Raw genomic sequence first — 18,515 nt, 5'->3', positions numbered from 1 at the left:
ATATTTCTCGCGATTATTACTGTCGAAAGGTGAATTTCGCGCGCGATTCTTTGTCGGCAGTGCTTTGAAGTTACGTCGTAAAGTGAATATACCAAGTACAATTCATAATACACGCCGATATCGCCAATTTCGAAAGTATTGGCAATCGCATTTTGTGCACCCGGATTCGAGGAAAGATAACCTTGCGTATTTCGCGTTATTTTCTCGCCGAAGCTGGACACAATCCGTCAGGTATGCAATCATTATCGTATGCTAACATCGCGATTCGAATATCGCCGATTTGTCTTTTTATGCTCGATAATGTCCGAAAGAAAGCGCGATTAATATATTAATATATCGGTTATAATTTTCTGAGAAAAGATTCGTCTACGAAATTCATGATTTTAAATATATATTTCTATATGAAAATTGAGAAAATTAGCATTCAATATAATTATAAGTGTGGTCGGTTTGGCATAAGTGTCAAAGCGCTTGATTAATCGATCGGAACAAAGAAATCTTTGTTCCTTTCTGATCGACCAATTAGACGCCTTGAAATATTTGTAATATCAATTCAAACGGGTCCAATGTGTCATGGTATATGTAACAAATAATAGAAGTGCAAATAATGGGCAATACGAAGATCACTAGAAAAAAGTCACTAGAATCATTATGCCATCTTTCTAATATTCACTTCTTCAAATAAGCGTATCTATGTTATTTACAGGCTGGAGATTATATCGATTGTGCGACTCTCAACTGCGATTGGTCCGCTGCTTCGATCGAGAAATGTGCACATCTGTTCTTTAGAGCTGAACTGGCTGCACTGGACTGCACTAGTGCAGAGGTTATCCTTTTTACTCTACATTGGGAGGAAAGAGATAACTTCTGAACTAGTGCAGCCCAGTGCAACTAGTTCAGCTATAAAGAACAGATCTTGCGATTCTCGAAGCACAGTCAGGGCGCGTCGCGAAGATTCATATTCGTGTCGTAACGGATATTTTTCGGGATTATTAGTGTCGAAAAGTGAATAGTCGTGATTCGTGCGCGATTCATTATCGAGAGTGTTTCAAAGTTCCTCGTATATGCGAATACGTCGCGTATAATCCTTATAATAACGCCGATATCGCGAATTTGAAAGTTCGGCAATCGTGCTTTGTGTGCTTCGAAGAAGGACCCCCCCCATCCATTCCGTATCAGTTTCTCATCGGAGTATAATTCATCGAGATAAAGATGCAATTGGCGGGCAATTGTTGTCAGGTACTTACATATCATCATTTTTACGTTTATTATTGCACATAATAATCATTGTTCGGAATTTATTGTCTCTTACAGTTCGCTTTTTCATCTTATGCGCTTATACTTGAGAATAGCATGTCATAAATACTGGTATAAATTTATTTCTCGATCCCTCTTCGATATATGTATTGTGTATTCATGTATTAACATTCGGTTTCCACCAGTTAATACAGTCTATCTATCTAGTATTTGCGCCATTGCTATTCTCAATATTTGACTCTACGATGAAGAAGCTAATTGTAAGAGAAGGTAATATCTCGAGCAGGTTAAATTTATATGATACATGATCATCATCGTAATCTTATCGATAATCGGTCATGTAAAGATTTTTCAATTATTTCCTACATTATAGTTGATAACTGAGAGAATTGATGGTAATACTAATTTTGAAATAGAAATTATCGATTGTGCACGACGATGTTTTATCGATAACTGTCAAATTGTTCTTTACCTCATCATGAGAGATGGAGATAACATTAACTTTTTACACGAAATTATTCAAGTCTTTTTTTGTTGGGTAATTAATTTAATTTTGTCATTATAAATGAAACGAGCTTTTAATTACTGTAACGATCATGTATTATTGATTATTATTTTATATGCATATGTATATAATTTCATTTTATTAAAATAAAATTATTGCATATACATGTGTAGAACATTTAAAAGTTGTAAATAATAATAATTGCAGGACATTATTATTAATACAATTTATAATGTCTATAAATTTAAATGCATCATATATATTATTCTTATTTTATATTGAATTAACTATAAAAATATCCATTAAAAACAGGATCCATTTTTAATTATTCATTAATAAAATTTTTTATTAAAAAAAAATTAATACTTTATAGTGAAGCAGAAAATTATGTAATATTAAAAATTAAAATATAAATTGCTTTAATAGTTTATTATGAAACATAGTAAATGAAAGGCAGAAATTACTAAAACATTATTTTTTATAATTTATTCAACAAGCTTTACTAATAATAAGTTTAATGATGAAAGTATTTTTCAAATTTATTTAGATCGACATCGAAATTAATATATTAAAATATAACTTATTTTAAATATAAATTATTTTATTTGCATTGTGTAAAATTTATTTTAAACTTTTTTTTTATATTAATTGATTTAATATTTAAGCAATGATTTCTTTTTTCTGTGAAAGTTAATAAAATTAAAATAGTCATACAAATAAAAAATCTAGTTTTGAAAGTTTCTTATTCTTATAATCTGAATATCTTTAACTTATTGAATATATTTAACATGTTATTGTGCTTTTGGAATACGAAGAGAAAACAACACATAAAAATATCATATTTAAAGTATTTCCATGCCATAATCTTTCCAATAACTGCTTGATAAGCATTGTACAACTTTATGTAAATATATCACAATCATATACGAAAAGGACGCGGTTTGGAATCTCTATTAAATTATAAAAGATATTTTTCGCAATTTCCAATATTCTCGATATTTTACGTATCAAACGAAAATCAGACCGTTAAGAAAGATGAATTTAATTGTAAATCAGAATGTCTTTGTTTTACCGTGCTCGCTACTTATGATACACGAAATAAGCGCGAGCCTTTATGCCAAAAACCGCAAGCGGCAATCTCGTAAATGCGATTGGTCGTTGATGCCAACCCGACCTAGACTGTATCTGATTAGAGTCGAGCTCGTAGCTCTCATCCCAAGTTTCTGCGGACGCTTCGGAAATCGCAGACTAAATCGCAGAGCACGAAACATCGCGGGCGAATTTGGAGCCTGCTCGCGAAACTTGATAAGCCAGCGCAATATTTTTCCTAGATGCATCTAAAATGCGTATGACTTGGAATCCTATTTCTGCCTCGGCGCTCCGATTTTTATATTTCGTACGATGGAATATGACTCGGCAAAATATATTTGATATGCTATTTAATAGGTCTGCTGTCTTCAATTCTACATTTCGTACTTTATTTTATTATTCATTCTAGTAATGTCAAGTATATTTCTTTAAAAAAGTATTTTAATATAGTTGATATTAATAGAAAATTAATAATAAAATAAACTATAGACAAATGCAAAATAATAAATAAATCCGAATATTAATAGGATTGCTCCAAAACTGAGGATAAATATAAATTAAAATTATATTTCTCTCCCTCTTTTTCTCTTTTTTTTTTCTTTTTATCGATATTTTTTGAACATAACGGTAGAATATCACGGGATACATTATTTGTTGTAATTAACATTAACAAGATAATAAAATGAAAAATTTGGTGCACACGTGTAGAAAATTAGATTTATTTATTTCAATTAATATTGTATCTTGATTTTATCAAGTTATGTCTAAAATTAATCAATATCAAAGTCGCTCGTTCAAATGAATCCGATATTTTTCTTTTTCTTTTATTTTTTTATCAAAGTTATAATAATTATATGTAATCAATACGTATAATTTTTAACATAAATTTACAAAACTTTATTTTTTATATATAAGGTGACTCTTTAATTGATATCTAGCTGTGATAGCGAAGAAATTAATTTATTATAGCACGTAGCATTTGCTAATATACTGAGATTGTTGAATAATTGAAATTGAGATATATATGGTGTTCCTTGAAACAGCAGCTCGACTAAACTACTGTTCTTCGCGGTTACGTGCCACATTTTCCGACATTTCTCTCGAGTGCTCGCTTCTGTCGCGGCATTATCGCAAAAACGTTCCGTCGAATATTTCGGAAAAAAAGACGTCACGAGAAAAGCGGCGGATAAGCGACGGTGGAGGTGGTTACGAGAAGCGCCTTAACGAAATTCCGCTCGCACTTGGATGCACGGCCTGGCAAAGTGACACTCCTCCGACGAGTAATCGAGTTATTCGACGTCTTCCCGGGCCCTATCCTCGTCTTACCATCTCCTGCGATCGCTTGCCAGCATCGCTCAGCGATTTGCTTCACGAGTTAAAAAGAAAAAGAGTTCGACATGAAAGAGAAGAACGCGAACTGAAACAAGCGAATTTTTCCGCGAGTCTATCTCATGTGTGACATAAAATTTTTCCCTCATCCTTGAATCATATAGGTGAAGTGTTGCTGCTAAATCGGTGATATAATTAACAAAATTATTGATCATCTGTCAAACAATGAGGTCAAAACAGGTCTAGCGAAAGACGATTACATGCGATTATAATTATCACCGGGCATGTAATATTAGTGTACAATATTTATAGATATTATTAATATTATAAAATAAACAATATATAGAGAATATTTATAGTTCAATTACAATTTTTAAATATTTACGAAATAGTAGTGTTACTAAGAAATACATCATATTATTTAATACTCGTCTTGATATTTTTTATTCATTATCTTAGACATAATAAATATTATAATTGAAAGATTTAATATTTATTTTAGCTAGAGAAGAGTGTTTTTCATTTATTTATGAGTGAATGAAGTGAGATAGAGAATTACATATAGATATTCGACTTTATACTTATGATTCTTGTTTCTTTTAATCGCAAAATAAATGACAAAAGTTACTTTTTAGCTTTTTACTATCTTTATTGGCAAAATTGTCAATCGAAAAGTTGTAGAAATTATGGAAAGCATGCGTGTCTCTCTCATATTTAGTATAGTCGAGTATATTAATTTTTTGCGATGCTTATCGGCGATGTAGACGAAACATGTCTTATCTTCGTCATTGGAGATGGCTTCACTAATTGGACAAATCTTTTCGTCGGCTGCATGACCAAGCATTGAGTTCCCAATTACCTTAGCACTTCGTAAGAAAGTAAAAAGCTATCGAGATTAAGATACTTTCGATAAAAGAACAAGCGTAGGAGATATTAAAATCATATAATATCAAGGAAAGAGAATAATTTTTTTTCTCTAGCTTCGATATCAATGCACATAATCGCACATATAATATTAATCATTTTTTTTATTGAGCGCGTATCTAAGTTTATATTGAAAAGATTCTACCATAAGGAAAATAAATTCGTTTCACCGGAAATCGTTGAGCGACGAAGACGAGAATTCAATGTGACGCGGACGATATGGTGTTCTGTATGTTCCACTTCGCGATACACGTGGTAGTCCTGAAGATTTCCGCCGGTTGGATATTCCTTGTTTTTAACAATCGCGGAATCCGCAGCAGATCTCCAAGGGTACGTTGAGGGAGAGCGGGGGAGAGGGGGATCGAGGTCGGGAGATACGAGGGGTGGTGGTTGGCTTTGTAGCACGGCCCAGCTCGGCCAATATTTCAAACGGCCAGACATTCGGAAAGAATTGACAAGGTACGCGCGCGTTCTCTCCTTTCGCAAAACAACCCTTTCGTCCGCGGGCCAGGCTGGCGTCGCGGCGCACCCCCTGGCAGAACCGAGAGGAGGGGGCGGGAGGGCGCCGAAGGAGCCCCGCCGGCGGCCATCTTGTTGTTTGTGCAACCACCCTCGGCCGTCACACTCGCACCCGTCGCAGGGCGCCACCCTCCATCGTGTCCCATTGGCGCATTTAATCGCCAACAACCGGCTAACGTCGAAAAGCGGATTAATCCTTAAGGATAATTGGAAGGGAATCGTCCCGACTGCATTTATGCGGAAAAATAAGGGAATCGAGAGGTGGAAGCAGTTGACGGGCAAAAGAGGAGAGCGAATCATTGGTAACGCGCCAAGTTTCGCTTCCTTGTGTCGCAATTCGCGTGTTTTTTTTATTTTCAAACGTACAAAGATATAGAAATAATAATAAAAATTTATCTTTTGCGTGGCAAGATAGACTGGTGTACGGATCGTTTTGGATTTAAAGCGTGTTCCAATCACGATACCGATTCTTGAATACAGTATTTCGATATTATCTCAACGCGGCAATAAATAAAAGGCAAGGATAAACTGCAACTCTTATATCTCCGTAGCAAAGAGAAAATGCGATTTTTATTAGAATTTATTTAGATGCGGCGAAATTAATTACAGCAATGGAATAAGTCACGTGTCACACTTGCCGGATACCGACGATTCCATGAAAGATCCTGTTTTCCGGAAAGCAAATGCATTTTGCAGGGGCCAATGCTCGCGTTTTGTTCGCGCCACGCGAAAAAATATTTTCACGCCATGCCAGAATTGTTTTCGCGGTCGCGCGCGGATTTAACGGAAAATGTCCCCGGGCGTGAAAGCGCTCGCTTTTAACGCGTCATGTGTAGTCCGCGACTCGTAAATCCGGCCGCGTCGATTTGAAACGCCCGGTAGCGCGACAGAGGATGCCGATAGAGTCTCCGATAGAAAGCGAGGGGGTCAATAACCCCGATGTACCCATCGCTTTTTCCATAGCCGCGAAATGGATGTGGAGGCCCGTTGCGGCCGGCAGCCGAAAACGCGCAAGTATTTCTTCGACGGAGATGATCGAGTTTCGCCGCAATTGAAATTGATATTGATATTTTTTTTTTACACGACCGCCGTCGCCGCGTCGCTGTTGCGAGGGAAGTATATTCATTCAAATGCGTTGTTAAATGCTTGAAACTTTGAAATATTTAATATTTCTATAATTCTATGTCTCTCTCAATTTTTCTTTTCCCTTCGAATAATGTCTTTAATTTAAAAATTTGATTATTAAATGTTTAGCTTTCCCTCGGAAGAGATGTAGTATTCTTGTGCTATAATTAATAATTTTATAACTTTAACAGTAAATCTATTTGTAATCACTCATGAATCATCATTATAATTAATCTCAATTTATGGAGGAATATACAATATATTTATATATTCCTATAATCGCATAATATATTCTTTTTTATTAAATAGCACAAAATACTCTCGGCTTTTGAGAATAACATTTCTACAACACTAACTGTAATTAATTTTTTATCCGAAATAAAGCTAGTATTATGATATAATATATATGTGTGTGGTTGCATGAAACCACTTGATTTTAAAATTATTATAAAGTTTCGTTTTGGAAAGCATAGAGGAGATTTAATAATAAAATTGGGACAACTGAGGATTTTTTCAAAAATTCTAATAGTAAACTTTATTAAAAGTATTATTAAACCTGGCAGAATTTTAGTAAAACAAGTTTAACTTTTGGAGCACTTTAATATTTAGCGACCGAATTCCTCGAGAATAGTATAAACATGTTATGTAATGATATATGATATTAACTAATTCGCGCGTGCGCTGCAAACTGAGAAAAATTAAAATTAAATATAAATTTAATGAAAAAAGCAATTATTTTACGAATTATGGATTTAATTATATTATACGATTAAGAGCGTTGATAAAAACTATTATTAACGTCATAACGATGCATGACATTAAAAACGATCTTGTATATTTCTTTGTAAGGCGAAAGGAATAAAAGTATTTTTTCCGTCCTGAAAGAAACAATAAAGAACGTGCCTTCTTGGATCGTTTGCCGATTGTTGAAACAGAACGAGAAAACCTCCTTTTGCGGTATAGATAGTGTAGACGGAAATCGTAAACTCGCGAAAGGATCGTGCGACAGTCCGGAACTCGTAGAAACGAATGCGGAAACAGGACGCGGAAGAAGAAAAGGGAGCACTCGCGCTTTCTCGGGGGTATCGGTCGGCGAGGATGAGACGAGGGAAGGGGGATATAACGCGAGGGTGGCCCGAAACGGCGCTTTGAAACTTTTCCACTTTAACAATTATGAGCCGGAATTGAATACAGCTTGGTCCGATTGTGAGTTCGCTCGATTTGCTGTCCTTATCGCTATCGGCCGCCTCCATAAATAACGTGCGCGATTTCTCGGAGTTTGGAACGATAGTGCTCTCTCGATTAGATCACGGCATTCTCATTCTTATCCGGCGTTTCCCTGACGCGCCATAGATTGCATTTATGAAATTTAATACGGACGAGCGGCACAACGAAATTGAAAAGATTGTCGGAAGATTGTGAAGATGGTCGAAATCGTTACTAAGTATGATGGCAATATGGAATATTCGGGTTTGGGAAGTAAGAAAGGAAACACATAGCGAATAAAACTGATATGAAGAGCTCGTTGAAGTAGATCATAGATGTAGATCCAATGATTCATAGCTAGGAAGATAATCTCACGAAAATATAGGATATACAGAATAAAATTAGCGTTGAAAGGATATTGAAATATACATCATAACAGTAGATCAAAAGCAGATTGACAATGCAAAATGAAACATTGTAAATGATATAAAAGGTCGTTAAAATTTTTTAAATGCTATAAAAAGTATCAAGTTGTCGTCGCTATTAAAATTATTTAGGAAATTAATTGAGAATTTTAAATAAGAGTTCATTAAATATTAAAAATCTTTAAGTATTGCAGTGAGATTCTTGCACCATCTAAAGCATCGAAAGGGTTAACTATTCAAGGCGTGATTTAGATTCGCGAATATTTTACGCGGCTGAAGTTATATACCGGCTAACCCGAAAGTCTCGAACCCCGAAAACTGTGGTGAAACGAATTCGAAAATTGCATTTGAAAGTTGTCGAAGGTTCCGTCAAGTCTCGCCAAGCGCATTCGAGGCTGAAGTTCGGCCTGTAGCTTGTTTGTTTGCGACAGAAGGGAAAAGACCGAAGTTAGAAAGAGGAACAGCGAGGAATCGGCACGAAGGGAGGACGGAAAGAGGGAAAGGAAAGAGAGAGGGAGGAAAGCCCTTCTAACCGATGCAAAAACGCCGGGAATCGTCGCAAAAGTTAAACAAACGACAGTGGCAGTTGCCCGTTTCCGCTCCATGCTCGTCGAAGAAACTTTCTTTCAAACTGCTTTTTTACCGCGTTCACATTGCGGCATAATCGTTTCAATTCGACATTATCGCCGAGGAGGTTTGAACGAGAGCAATATTTCGCCGCACTCAACCCTTTCAATGCTTGCAAAAATGGATTAATCCTAGAAATTAGATAAAAAACGAGCCAAATACTATTATCTGATGACGGATTAGTCTGCTTTTTTAATTGTAACATTAACTTATTAATGTTTATTTCTGTATCATTTTCATTATTTGAATTTGCGATTCGACAATTCCCATATTATTTCGCGTTGTCAATTCGAAAATAATAAAAAAATTATACTTACATTTGAAGTAAATAATTCAAGGTGTGCAAAATCAACTGTTACATTCTTGCATATTATTTATTACACGAACTAAATAATCGCTTTTAATAATCGTTACGAATAATTACAGCACCTTCTCGCGATCGCGTGACAGATAGTGTGATGACACACTTTACACTATTTCCTATATGTGTATATGTATTGTGTGTATCTTATTATGTTTTTTATATAATATCGAGTAATGTGTAAATATGATATTACTATATATTTCATTAATATATTTGTTGGTCGCGCGTAGAAAAAAAACAAAAAACTTATTCTAATAGTATTTGATATATTAATGAAAAATTATAATTAGAGAAACTATAATTAATTATACTTCAATTATAATTAATTATTAAATATATATTTCTTTTTTGAAAATAAAAAAGACTAAAAAATTGAACAGACTTCCAAAGATTTTAAATGTCATTTTCAGAAAATAAAATAAAATAAAAATTAATAATGGGAGGTGTTCTCTGTAAGCATATTTAATTATGTACTTACAAAATTGTTAATCTTTCACTGATACTTACTGTTGACCCATATTAAAATAAGCCAATATTAAAATATAAAACCATATTAAAATAAGCCAATTTTATTGAAAATCCTGTCGTTGACAAGGAACAGCTGTTAATTCTAGTAGATGCTATACATGTTGAACGAAGTGGAATAATGTAATGTAAAAAAAAATTATGCGTCATTTCTCATTTCCCGGGGGCATCGCTTTGATTCGAGATCCGCGATACCTAATAAAGCTACATTTTTGGCGAGCGCAGTCCCCGTTCCATAGTTCCGGCCGAACCCGAAAGCTTCTGATAGTGGCTTAGCCAGGATCCGCCAGTCAGTCGACGGATTAGGGTATCTCTCGGCGGCCGCGCGTAATCTCTCCCCGCCACCGGACATTTTCGCCATCCAAATCGTTTATCGTCTCCACGCTCCCGTTACGTCGACCGTTTGAACGCACTATCGTATAACCGTGCGCGTTCCCATGTCGTCATATTTCTCCTTTATCCCGCGTATCCCCGCAAAACAGGCTCTTCCGTGCACGAAATTACTCATACGCCACAAGCTGCAGCAATTTTCGTTTTTTTCCCCTCTCTTTTCTTCCTTTTCTATCCGTATCGATGGACTCAGCCTTTCCGTGTCGATTGCTTTTTTATTATTGAAGATATAAATATAATCTTTGACTTTTAAGTAACGTGTTCAATAATATTAGAATTGAAGCGGTGATATTGAAAAAATTTATATATAAAGACAAGAAACCTGTTTTAAAAAAAATTAAAATTTTATTTTTTTTATGATATTCTTGTTATTATATTAGACATACTATAGATAACATTTTCGCTCTTTCTCTCTTAATGAGAATGGATTTTAATTAGAACCAAGTAATATTACACTAACTACATGAAAGTATATTCTTCTAATTTTTTAAATGAGTCAAGTATCATGTAAAATTACGTATTCATAAAATTATCTATATATATTTATGATTTAAATAATTGCTAAATTTCTTATTTATAAATTGCATAAAAAATTTAGTTACCTTCTCTTAAGTAAGTATGGAATAAAATATGAAAAATAAAAATTCTTAATTATTATAGCACGTTATCTTTAAAATTATATATGTGTGTGTGTGATAAAACAATACGTAATATATACTTATTTGGAATTCAAAAAAATATATAGAGATTTAATAAATTATAATACACCTAAGATACCGCATAGAAAATAAAGTCAAGAATTTTGATCGACTGCGGTATCCGTCGATATTTCCGTTCCGTTTGGAATATGGAACTACTTCGCGATATCTTCCGGTATTTCCTGTTCGGAATGTAGAATCGCCAGTTTGACATTAACGCGATAGGACCTTCACTTAAAAGGACCTAGGAATATTGCGTTGCCGCGACATTTCTGGCATGAGAACGCAACTTTTCCCGACCGCGCGATTATGTATCGACGACGCCCGGCGTCGGGGTTGTTTTATGGCGCGTCTCTCGCGTTCTCGGTTTACTCACGAAGACGCTCGTCTTCCTCGTCTACGTCGGGGAGGACTGAAAGATGGAGAGGATGCGCGTGTAGGGTGGATATATATCGGGTGGATCGCGGGGAGGAATCCGGCTGCTTCTTGCCGAGTTGACGATAAACTTTCGTACAAGTTAAATACGAGCGGGATGAAGATGCATTACCCGGGTGCGTCCTTCGCCGGCGGTGGACGCCACTAAATTGAAGGGAGATTCGGTGCTGTCCGGAAAACTGAGAGGAAGCGAAACGAGTTTTGCGATTTCTTTGTGCAGCGACGATTCGGAGAGATTTCCTTCCGTCTCGTTGTCATCGCGCTTTCTCTTGAATTTCCGGCTGATTGCCTCTGCTGTTTTCGCCTTTATTCATTATGGCTGAATTGAATATTCTTTTCCTTTAGCGTGTTTATATAATATCTTCCTCTTCTCTTTTAGATATTAATAAAACTATTAAAATATAAAATTTTATTACGATATAAAAATATGATATTGAAATATAAATAAGCTTATCTTTTTGACAATTATAATCGTTGTGATTTATAAACGCACGTATTTTTTTATATAAAAACTTAACTCCCGCTCTTTTTAATTCTCGCACAGAAATTTTATACACGGACAACTCTGACAAATAGTCATTTCAACTCAAAGAATGTTTAAATTGCAAATGTGGTTTTCACTTCTATTGTAAATGCATATTTAGTATTAACATATATATATATATAAGTATCAGAATGAGGTAATCTCTCTTTTAATCCAGCCATTTCATTCAGTTTTAAAAATAGAACAATAGCTTTTAACGAGTTAAACGAAAAGCCGTATTCCATTTTCGGATGTAATTCATGAAAACGCTGACGTAACTTACACCAGAATTATAACTGTCAGGCAATGAGATTGCGCTTTTGTTTCCGGAAAAGGATAAACGTCACGTTTTATTATTCCCATTCTCAAATTAGTTGACTAGATATTGTATCGAAACTCGCATATGTTCCTTGACCTAATTTATTTTATTCATTTTACATCAATATATGTTTATATGTCATTAAATATTTGATTATTATAATTAATGTAATTATTATATTATTTTAATTGAACCTATATTTAACTTAAATGCAGATTTATTGAAACATTTAGAATGTAATGGAATAAATAAAAGCTTATTAATTTCTGATGTTTTGATTGCTAATACATATATATTAGGAAATTTTGAAATTTTATTATAGTGAAAGAAAGACAACAAAAAACTAAAGTCGTTTTATTTTCTGTATTTAAAAATTAAATTTACTTTGTCAATTATGTTCTTTTTTTTAAATTACGAAATCTTGTTATCAATACTCAATTAATTGTCTTTAGGTTCTTTCGCAAGAAAGACTTTACTGATTTTATTAAAATTATGTTCATGTCCTTTTCGCTCTTTTAATTAATTAATTAATCAGTCCACTATTAATGAATATATCAATCAAGTATTTTCTTTGGTACTAGTTGATCCGCGAGTTCACGTCAGGTAGAAACGTAAGTTTGTCACGTTTCGACGAGAAAATTAAAAATCAGGATACATTGGTTGATGTGACAGTGATGTCTCTCTCTCTTTCCCAAGGCCTCCGACCTCTATGGCTGTGTCCTACCGTGATTGTTCGCGGTGGTTGCGACGCAACGTGTATTAGCCGGCGCGCGAGATGCAGGCCTGAGAGGCCTGAAGGGCCTGAGTTAGCAATAGTGAAGAGCACCCACTCGCTGCGACACTCGTGAGCGGCCTCATTGTCTCTCGAGGGTCTCCTTCAGCTTCATCCTTTCCCCACACCATCCCTAGTCATCTCCTAGTCCCTTCTCGTCCTCGCGACTTGTTCTGCTTGCGCCTTTGCAATTCCCTTGCCTCTCTGCATCCTCATGCACACTCGCCGTCCCCTTTTCTTTGAAATTGTCCGCTCGATCCGACGAGCAACCCTCTCGGGACACGACGTCGGTACGGTAGATTCCGTTTTTGCGTCGCACGAACCTGAGGAGAGTTGTGAGCGGAGGCTGAGACACGAAGAGACAGGCTTGTCCTGTCTTACTTAGCTTGTCTCGCCTTGTCTTGCCTTAACAAGCTTATGCAGCACTCTCCAACTGCATCGGCCGCCACCTCCAGTCGATATCTTCATCTCTGGAAAGATGCTGCGGAATAGCAAAATATCTAGTGTAGGCTCTGTCAAATCGACTAGTAGGAATTTAAATCGAAACTTTGCTTCTATTTTCAATCTCTTTTTTATTTTCAACAGTTTCCCATTTGTTAGGGGTTTAAAAGAGGAGTTTTTGGCAAAAAACTAGACTAAATAATTTCAAAATTTTAAAATGATCTGATTGTTTAAAGTATCATAAAATAAATTGAATAATAAAGTTGAAAGTTGAAGAAAAATTTTGATTTATTATGTACCTTATCGTGGATTATCTTTCTTTTTTTTATAACAAAAGGATATTATGCTCCTTCTCTCTTACAATTTCATGATAAATTTATCATTTGTTGATTGATTAATTAATAAATTTAAAAATAAGACAAAAATAAATTTTAGTTGAAAAGATTGTTGTGTTGAATGATATTTAAAATTATTGATTTAGTTCGCATCTTATATAAAATATTATGAAAAATAAGAGTATGTTGCGATTATTTGTTTTCCTCCACGTTTATAAATAACAGGTTTTGCTGAGAGAGATTAATTTAAGACTGTAAATTTTTTTTCAATTATATACTACTTTTGCATAAAAGATTGAAGAAGGCCAATGGATTAATTGATTCATATAAATGTTAGAATCGTGAGTTCTGCTTAGAGATATGTCCCTGTACGTTTTATCAGTTCATTATACGAAAGATCGATGGCATCTACGAGGCCGTAACATTTTTCGGATAAGACCGTTCTAACCCTCCGTCACTTTCTTGGTCGTTGTTTGTATGTGCGTGTGCGCGCTCCGCAGACCCGTCTTATCTTAGCGTTTCCGGTCCAGCGAGCCGGAAATGCGTAATAGAGGGAGTAGACGAGTAGACGCGAGGGACCGGCAGGGCGAAACGAGAGAAAGAACGCGAGCACGTGCGGAAAATGGAGAGGGAAAACACGCGCGAATATCGCTTCTGGTATAACGAGTGCCCTCGCTCTCTTGCGCTCTTTTTCCTTCTTTTTCTTTCCTCTAGCTTCCGCAAACTAATCCCGAACAAAATCCCAAAGTCCCCTTCAAAAATTATAAACCAGGCTAGTCTGTTTTCAACGACATTATTATACAGTCTTTTGCAACTTTATATGTTTTGTCATGCGTTGTTAAGTGAGAGAATTCTGGAAATGTTTATTAATTCGAGAAACAAAACGTGTGTATTTATTTCAGAATAAAATTTCATACAATAGGTGGCAATGTTTGTTAACGTAAGAAATTATATGTTGTATAAGTGATATTTATACAATATATTTATACAATATTTTAACCTAAAAGAATATAAAATTAAATCTTTATTAATGAAATTGTTTCATTAATTTTATAGACATATTTATAAAAATGTATTGAAAGTGTATTGAAATTATTACGTGGTGATAAAATAAAGTATAATCGATTACGATTTATTTTACCGTTCTTGGAACAGCCTGTATAATAATGTTGAATCAATGATCCTTTAAGTCGGTTATATGCCAGCATTAAATTAAATTTGCGATCCCCTCAATATCTTCGTTTGAAATTTGAATATTATTTAACTGAAACCTTGTTCTTCCTGAGAAGAGGAGGACTTTTATCGTTGACAAGTAAGGATCAGTAATTGAAGATGGCGGAGTCAAATTTCTGCGCGAAGAAAATAGTTTGACCGCCTGATAGCGTGATCCTGGAAATTAAAGATGCAGGAAGACAGCGTAGGATCTCCTTAAGCCCCTGCTTCGTATAAATTAATCCTGAAGCCTTCACACTCGTCGGATTACGGGAATTATCCGGATCATAGGAAATCCGCGGTCCAATTAATCTGAATAGGACTTTGAAATAAACTCGGTATGAAGTAGCAATTGCGACGACTATTTAGGTAGCGAACAAAACTGAAAATTTATGTGCCTATCCGTCTATCAAATTAAAATAAATTGTGTAGACAAAACTAAAAGGGTGTCAATTTGTATTTATACTCGGAACTTTTTATTTTTTTTAATTATTAGAAAATTTGAATACCTTGAGAATATTGATTTCGAATTTGAAATTGTATAGTTTTTCGAGTTTGAAAGTAAAATATATTCAAACTTGATTGAAGTAAAATAATAAAGTTTGGAGATATTTTGTGAGAACAGTTTTCTGCCTGCAACAAATACTATTCAAATTTTTTATATCTTTTTTTTATTTGATCTTTTTTTACATTTATGTTTCCCTTGAACAATTAAATCTTTATAGATTGTAAATTGATTAAACAATCTAATCATGCTGCTGTTAAAGAATAATATACTTAAAATCGAATGAATAAAGCTATATTAATATCTCTCTATATTTTCTTACTAAAATTCTTAAAATTCAATTCTTGAGAGAGAGATAAAGAGATGTAAAAGTTATCGACATCAAAATTTTTATTAAAAAACAATTTAATTCAAATAGATTAGAAAGAACAAGTAAAAAAGATATTGTGAACAATTACCGCAGCCAGAAGAAAGTTAAAAAATTATAGTATATTATGATATGTGTTCAATATTATATACACATACACATAACAGAGAAGGCCGCGGCGATTTCGACACAGAGACGCTTCACATCGGCGAATTCGAGTACCATCGAAGTCGACGAAACGCCTGACGTTGCAGTCGCTTCGCGAGTTCGCCGTAGCGTGAAGTACAGCAGGATACGCTTTCGCCTTTCGCCCCCGTTCCTTTAGTTCCCCTCCCTCCCCTTTTCGTCTCTCCCTTTTTATCCCATCGCTGTTGACGACTTTGGAAAACGCCACTTCGCCTCGCACCCACCGTCCCGCTGGCAACGGGTATGAATATCGTCAGCTCTTTTTCACCCTCGTCGAACATATTTCAACGACAGTAGGCGTCGAGAGAGAATCGACTGATGCCTCGGCACAATTCCGAATACGCCGCGGGGGTGGCTCAATCGCTCGTTCACTTCGATTGGGATTCCACCACTTCCGGGGAAAGAATGCACGGCTGCCAAAGAATGGGGGAGGACGTTGAAAGGGTTGAGATCTGGTGAAGTTCTCCATTTCTTGCGGTGGCGATTACATGTGATGAAGTTTATACACAGATTTAGAAATAAATTCAGACACACATACAAATTTAGATTCGTTTCAATCAATGTCAACAATTCTAAGGAAATGAAAAAAAATGTTTTATTAAAATATAAATTTGTTAAAATATAATAATACATTATATAAAGATAGTTTTATCGAAAGATAAAGAAGATTTAATGATTTGAAATTTTTCTATATCTAAAAATTTAATAAAAAGATATCTTGAGATAATATAGGCTTTAAGTAAAGCATAACTTTTGCAGTAGTTATACGACGAGAGAAAAACTAAAATAACAGAGTTATCTTCCTTATAGTCGAATAAAATTTTTATAACAGTGCTTTGACGTCTTCTGCGGTTTAGTTCTCTTCTTTTGCTTACTTTACTTAATTCAACCATTTAATTTGAGTTACGGGAGCTATATGAGTTAATTATCTGTCGCAGCTTGCAGAGATTCTATTGTTGGTTGACACGGCTAATTAACTTGTGTTGCTTGCTTTAGTTGAGTTTCATTTAACTCAACCGTATAAGTATAGATAGCATTTACTTAACTTAATTGTTTAACTAGAATTAACGAAGATGTGAGTAACATACAAATTAATACGGAAAAATAATTAGTATGCCAAGCACAGTAATATGAGTCAATCTGAAATACACATAAGTATCTTTCTGATAAAAGAAAATGTTTAAAACAAATGTATACCGAGAAAAGAATGCTTTTCAGATTAAATGGATTTAAATATTATTTTTTGCAAAAATTGAATGATTGAAAAACGAGAGAAATAGTACGAAAATTGTACGAATATTCTTTTTAGCGTAACAATATCCGTATTAATAAAATTAATAAATTAATATTAATAAATAAAAAAATGAATCTTTCGTAATAATATTAAGAAATAAGAAGATTTGGAGAAAACTTTTACAGAATCACAAAAATTCTTCTAAAAGCGCTTCTACCAATTCGACAAATTATTAACTCACGTTAATTTAAAATACTGCCGTTATGTCTACACTTTATTTTTCGGGAAAAATGGAACATCGTCTTTACGGAAAATTCGCACGGCGGTGCGTCAGGAAACCGAATCCCCCGGAGTCGTTCTCTAGAGAAGTGGGTCGAAATTCGTTGAAGTACCAAAAAATATATCGCCTGGATGTTGCCGCGAAGATCGCGGAGAAGAGCTCCGGAACGTCCGTGGGATCGTCGTCGCCCCTCGAGAACGATTTATAAGCCAGCCGTTCCGACGAGTTCGCCCGGCGCTCTCTCCTTTCGGAGCAGCCCGGCTCCCTTTTTGCAGCTTTGAGGCTCCCGATTCTTTACGCCGCGCCTCATTTTAAGGATGAATTTGCGCGAAACTTCTTCCACGAGCTTCGCGTCTTACCGCTCCTTCGTCGTCTCGACGTCGAGAGAAATTGCGGCGCGAAGCGACGAGAAGCGGCTTCATCTTATCGAGATTGAATTTTATTCCTTTACGGAACGCACTATTAATGTAGAGAGGAAATTGTTTTATATAAGAATTTTATTATCTTATATCTCAACACATCTTTTTCTACATATAATGTATAATGGAATAATATGTAATAGAGTATAGTGCATTAGGGATTAGCAAATTTCGTAATATTTTCTTATTATTTTACTTGTGATTATTTCTCCAACTTTTGCTTTAACAGATAAATCATTAGCAAAAATTTCAATGAAAAAAATTATAAGTAAATGGGTATAAATCCTTAACGTAATAATTTAAAAGCAATTTAAAACTCAGCAGAAACTAGCAGAAACTTATTTCAATAAAAAAATTTAGCAATTAACGAAATTAATAATAAATCTACTTCTTCTTTTCTTTTTCTTTTCCTTTAATATTTAGAACTATTCGAAATGAAAACTCACTAAATTATTGACAAATAAATCTTATTATATTTATGTGTCCCAAAATATGTAACTTTAT

The 18,515-nt window shown here is 34.7% G+C and overlaps 1 protein-coding gene across 1 annotated transcript in view; it reads left to right on the top strand.

Annotated features, from left to right (window-relative positions):
- Positions 1 to 872: 872 nt before the first annotated feature.
- The window catches only part of Rbp6 (RNA-binding protein 6), a 620,420-nt gene continuing 602,777 nt past the window's right edge, over positions 873 to 18,515 (top strand). The window contains exon 1 of the mRNA XM_083081660.1: positions 873 to 1,239. The gene's annotated coding sequence lies outside the window, so the exon portion shown is untranslated. The remainder of the gene's footprint in view (positions 1,240 to 18,515) is intronic.

Source organism: Camponotus vicinus, unplaced genomic scaffold, assembly GCF_025532165.1.
Source record: "Camponotus vicinus isolate PSW18456_S1 unplaced genomic scaffold, iyCamVici1.0 SCAF_11, whole genome shotgun sequence".
Classification (NCBI taxonomy): Eukaryota; Metazoa; Arthropoda; class Insecta; order Hymenoptera; family Formicidae; genus Camponotus; species Camponotus vicinus.
The sequence above is the reverse complement of the archived record's forward strand: the minus strand, read 5'-3'. Positions and strand labels throughout refer to the sequence as shown.